The following is a 6,328-nucleotide window of genomic DNA, read 5'->3' as shown; positions in this document are numbered from 1 at the left end:
CTTTTCAGCATACCGGAACCTTTGCCTGAAAGCCTCGGGTGACAACTTATAACGTCTCAAGAGCACTTCCTTAACCTCGTCATAGCTCTCAAACGCTTCCCTAGACAAGCAAGTTAATGCGTCGGACACTTCGCCGGGAAGAAGAGCTAGCAGGTTCCGCGCCCAAAGAGGCCGCTCCAAAGCGTTTCGCTCACAGACGTGTTCAAACTTGACGAGATACTTCGCCATGTCTTCGCCTACTACGAACGGTGGCAGTTGGTCCCGAATTCTAAAACCGCTGACCTGAATCGTCGGAGAAGCTACGCTAGGCGCCTGCGAACACTGTAGGATTGCCAATTCTAATCGTTTCAACTCTAGGCGCTCTTGTCTCTCGGCCTCCTCGCGCTCGCGACGTTCGCGCCTTTCAACTTCTTCACGTTCGCGAGCTTCGCGCCTTTCTTCACGTTCGCGAGCTTCGCGCCTTTCAGCCTCTTCACGTTCGCGAGCTTCGCGCCTTTCAGCCTCTTCGCGGCATGCTTTAATATCCACCCAGGCCTCATCGACTTCCTCAGCCGACACTCCCTCATCCTTCATGATCTCAAGGATCGCTTGCTTTCGTTTCGCACGGCCCAAAGTAATGCCGAGTTCCTCACAAATTTCGATGAGTTCCTTCACTTTAAGGTTCTCCATCGTTCACACTAGCATCTTGCTGTTTGCCCCTGTTAACAATTTACTTGCCGTACCCACTATAAGTCAACTAGCAAGACGCGCAAGCAACTTTTCACTCTCCCGTGTTTACCCCCTCCGCATTAACTTTGGTTTCAAAGCACTTCGACTTTGCTTGAAACGATCAAAGCTCACTCTAATGCTTCACACAGCCCTTCTCTAAACTACTACAACCTGAGCTGGAGTAGTCTGGTGAACTGAGGGGAAAACATCAGGCACTCACCGCATCGATGTCGCTGACGCCGGCCGATCCCGCAGCTGCCAACCACTGTTGAGAACGACGGGCCGATCCCGCCGAAGCCACCACTGTTGCGAAAGACGGCGACGCCAACACGGTCCCGGAGGCGCCACTGCTTCCAACTCCGCCGGGAAGGTCACCAGCCGTTTGGTAGCGTATGTTTATCAGCTCGCGACTGCTTCTGCGCAGAGCTGATAAGACGAGCGGACGAGACGACGGTGAGTTAAACAAGGTTTATGTACAGCATATTTACAGAGGCGTTACAATTTCGGCACTGGGGCCGACAGAGACTCGAAGAGCCGAGCTCTCTTCTCCATAGGTCAGCCCTTCGCCTAAGACCGCTGACTCACACACATGTCGGCCCTCCGACACGGGGACTCCTCTCCTAGGACCTCCGATCGCGACGCGCCGCAGGGCTTCTTTTATTTACACCGGGTCCAACCAAAATGTCCAATCAGAAGCGCCGCTGGTCGTCAGCGCAGATTCTTCCAATGGGGTTGCCGCGCCATGCGTCAGACCACCAGACACGAGAACGCCGGCTCGCTGTCACGTGCGCCGCTGACTCAATGCACGTGGGCGAGAGAGGCGCCGCGCGTGTTCACGCCGTTGAGATGTTCGCGTCAGGCAGACTGCGGGCTGGCCTTGACCCAGATTGCCTTTTTCAGAGGCACGGACGTTTGACGAGGACTCGCTGGCATAACACCGCGCAATGGAACACCACTTTTTCAGTCTCACCGCGAACTATAGAAGCCCAATATTGCACCGTCTCCCGCTACAGAGAACCATGTGTAAATGGGAAGCAGCGGGCGTCGGCGCTTACACTGGCGGCGACGTTAAAGCTGGCGTAGCGCAGGAGCCTGGGAAGGCGCAAAGCACGCAGTGTTGGACCGGTGTACCCTAGTGGAACATGTCAATCACTGTTAATGGGCAGCAGGGACAGAAGACTCCGTACACCCCAAGTCCGCTTTTAGTTAACGCACACGCTGCGAATTTTCATTGTTTCGCAACGCACAGGAGAAATCTCCCAGCGGCACTACATTGGAGGTCAATATCCAGTGCCTATATATACGGGACGGCCAGTGAGCGGTTGTGCAGCGCGAACAGTCACTTCTTTTTTTTTTTTCCTCAATCAAGAAACTCGCTGGCAGACGCTGTCTGCTTCGGCATTGCGTGGCGAGAGAGGGAAACGTAGGAGAGGAGAGAGAAGGGAGGGAACACGCATGCGCAATGGGGGTGTAAACACCACGGGGAGGGATGCCTAGAGAAGAAAGAGGGGAGGAGCAAGCGTAGGTTAGCAGACGCTCCCTGCGTCGCAATGCGAGATGAGAGAGGGAGGAGCGTAGGAGAGGAGAGAGAAGAGGAGCTCCATAAGCGCGGTCACGCCGCACACCGGACTGAGCTCGACCATAAGCTGCTTCGCATCTAAAAATTTAAAAAAAAATGCGAACCGAATCGCGACAAGTCGCGAGGAGTAATCCACCGCGCGCCCTTTGCAACAGCTCACGGCTGGCGGGAGTTTTCGCAAACTCTGACGTAATACACTGTTGCTGGTAGTCTTATGCCAGATGCTTCAGCGGTGGAACACGGTGGAACTATAAATTGCGCAAAAAAGGTTTATTGCGAAACCCACCGGAGCACACGTGCGCCAAAAGCCGTAATTCGCTTAGTGCTCCTATAGGCGTACATTTAACAAAACTAATTGGTGGGGCTTACCGTTCCGGAACCACGACATTCGACAGATTCGCGGACTTCAAAATATTTTCTGTTGCCTAAACACCACGCTATGAAAAACAAAACGAGCTTTCTTTCTTCCATTTCATTATGGAATTCGCTATCACGTGGTCTGAAAGATACATAATGCAGATTCGTGTTTCTAGAAGGAAATAAAAAAAAAAGAAGTGTTTATGCAGCAAAAGGTGGAATTGCCTAAATTTCGTAGAACTGCTTCGTAAATAAGCCATTCAATAAGTGCTGACTTGAACATTAAGTAATGCCCTTGTTACGTGTGACACTTAAAAACCTCTTTGTTATTCTTACTTAAATTGTTCGTAATAAGTTTTTCCATAGCATTAACCTAGGAGGACCCGCCTGCGATTTGCAACCTGGGGACCTTCTCCTGCACATTCAGCTGCAATAAGTTACCTTGGCGACCCGACAAATAAACATTAATTTACTGATCAATTGCCTGATGGATAAGATTATAAGACTAAATCTAGGTACACGGGTCTGGAACATTTCCGCCTCCATCTGCCTCCATCAAAAGTTCATCCGCCACAGTCGTGATTCGACCCCGTCACCTGTAGATCAGCAGACGCGCACCAAAATCACTCGGCCACTAAAGGCGGCTTATAGGCGGAAGTTTTAGACGGCGGTGCTGCGATGTGGGTGCATCCACTAAAAAATAACTGACCTCTATTACGGAGTAGAACAATGTTTCCCGAACACTTAATTAGGGCGTTCTTCATTTGGTTCATTAATATTCACAGCTCATAAGCCGCACAACGCGGTAAGCCAGGACCCTATTTCTAGGAGCGGAAAAATTGTTGGCACTCAAGACACCGAGAAAAAGGAAAGAAGTGTACATTTGAAGGCTTCGTATTTTTATTGGACAGAATATTAAAGGGGCTCTCCCACACTATTGAAGCACCTATTGTTATTACTGGTTTGCGCAGTCCGATAGCTGGATATAATTTTAGCATAGGTATAGCACCGATATCAAATGATTCAGTATTTTGATCACGCAATAAAATCACCACATCGCTGTCGATCACATCAGCACGCAGTCTCGTTCGCCAGAACTTTGTGGGCGGAAATTACGCCTTAAGATTGCCGCCATACCATCGGATAAATGGAACATTAGAATAGATCGTGGTGTAGGATCAAAACTTAAGCTACTAATCTGTTTCATTTTTCTTATCTGCGCCTTTTCATCGAACCGTGAACAGACGAGGCCACAACAGAAAAGATCACTGCGACTAGAAAGCGCAACAGAGACGCTGGCTGCTATTTCGCCACTGGAGTTTTGGCTTGCGCGGGTCGGATGTCCATACGAAAGACCTCTCTCTCTGTTCCATTTTCTTGCTTTTGGGAGTTAGCTGTCTCTTTCCGGACGTGCGCTGTTGAAGGGGTGCAGTGCAGAGTCAGAGAGGCGGATTGGATTTATTGGATGACTGCTATGGAAAAAAAAAAAAAGCCGGCTCTCGGTAACTACCAGAAGGGCAAAAACGAAATAAAGAGGGAGATGTTTTATAATAATTCTAGGTTGTGGGTTCGATTTACAATCTCGGGAGCTACTCACCATGCATTATAGAGGGAGCGGGTTGCAAGACATTGTATTTACCGCGTTTCGGGTGCGTGCGATATAGAATGTCCCAGCTGGTCGAAATATATGTTAATAAATTAATTTTGGGGCCTTGCGTGCCAAAACATGCCAGATTTGATAAAGACGCGTAGTGGGGGTAACTTTGACCCCCCGGGGTTCCTTAACATGTACATGAATCTAGGTACACATTTCTTTCTGCGTTTAGCCACCACTAAAATGTGATCGCAGAGGCATCGAATCGAATCCACGACCTTCGAACTGAGTATAGTAGCGCGACGCCTCCACCAGTAAGCTACCACGGTGCGTCGAAGTATATCGATTAGACCAAGACCCCAGGACATACGGCATTTAGAACGTAATATTCAATTTTAGGCATTTCGTTGAAACATTTCTCTCATTAGACAAGTTTCGTTGGGCGTCCACAGCAGCTCGGCGGACGCTCAATTGAATATACCTATTATGTCCCCATCATGTATGCATAACATTTAATAAACAATTGTATCAGGCCAGTTGGTAAGGATCCATCTTGCTAGAAAGCGCAGCCACTATTACAAAGAACACACAACACAAGCGCTTAACTTCAACTAATCTCGCTCACGCGGAAAGAACTATGTTTTTTGGATGGGGTGATAGACAATAACGGATAGTAATGTACGGGACTGGCACGTGTGCTTTTTGTTGCATACCATTTTTATCTTTTTTATCCATTTTGTTATTCTTTTTCTCTTTTCATCCCCTTTATAAACTCTGACGTTTGTAATAAACGTTTAGTTGAAGTTAAGCGCTTGTGTTGTGTGTTCTTTGTAATAGTGGCTGCGCTTCCTAGCAAGATGGACATAGATAGCATTTAGTTTAACTAAATAACTTCACGCTTTTGCGCGAGCACCACTTGCAATAGCGGACACGCAGACGCTACATAGTGGTTGCCCGATTTGACATTGCGTACAGCACATCTGCGTGTAATGTCAAATCAGGTAACCACTCGAATCTGTACGATCATTGTAAGGGCTACAGCTCGGACATACAGTTCATACGACTACGTGTGCTCTTTCCTCACAATTCTACCGCAAATGAGACAATGAAGGCAGCGCTCATATTCTTTAAGGAAAAAAAAAAAAGACATCTGATCCATGTGCGTGCACGAGCCAACCATCTCTGTGTCGCTACAGACAATGAAAAATTATTTTCTAACGACTGTTAGTCAACCGAGCATTCTTTTTTTTTTTATGAAGCCGGTGCATTTTGAACAGAATTGTAATTTTACTAATTTCCGGTAGTAGCTATCTATAATTATGGATATCATTGTGATGTCTAGCAGGGTGAAAACGCATTTATACTTCGCAAATATAACCGACCGTAAAGGGTCGAACACTGGAGGAACGCAAAGGCGAGAGAGAGAAAGATATATAGCTTAAATCTGGATGCGTTAGAAGCAGCAAGTGTTAAAACAGAGCAGCGTCTTGGTTCGTTCAATGGAGAAATCATTGTTACTAGTCACAGCTTCAATCTTCTCCTGCTGTGCCCGGACACAAATAATGGGCGTCGCCTACTTCGCGCATGCCCGGATCGATGAAAGCTACACTTACAGGAAATTCACTTTGCTTTTGTGGAGAAAGAAAGAAAGAAAGAAAGAAAGAAAGAAAGAAAGAAAGAAAGAAAGAAAGAAAGAAAGAAAGAAAGAAAGAAAGAAGGGAAGAAGTAGCGTTGGAGCATTCATTTAGATTCGACCGGATGCGCTGCTTCGATTTCAAGTGAAAACAAAACCACCACTGCCCCCCCCCTCCCCCCCGTTCTTTTCTTTCGGGTCAGTTTCAGTTGGAACGCAATTCGATATACGAGCGGAGCAAAGAAACGGCGGGACGGCATCCTCTTACAGAGCATTTCAACATTCCCGGCGACGTTCTATCTAACTTTTTTTTTCTTCATCATTATTCGAGAAGAGAAGAGGGCGCTCATAATAACGAAATATATAACCACGCGCGCACGCCTATTTAGCAATATGTCCGTCCCGGCTCCCACCTGCAGCCCAAGTTCTCTCGCTGTCCTCTTAACGACGAAATATC

This window comes from Rhipicephalus microplus, unplaced genomic scaffold (genome assembly GCF_043290135.1).
Source record: "Rhipicephalus microplus isolate Deutch F79 unplaced genomic scaffold, USDA_Rmic scaffold_67, whole genome shotgun sequence".
Lineage (NCBI taxonomy): Eukaryota > Metazoa > Arthropoda > Arachnida > Ixodida > Ixodidae > Rhipicephalus > Rhipicephalus microplus.
The sequence above is the reverse complement of the archived record's forward strand: the minus strand, read 5'-3'. Positions refer to the sequence as shown.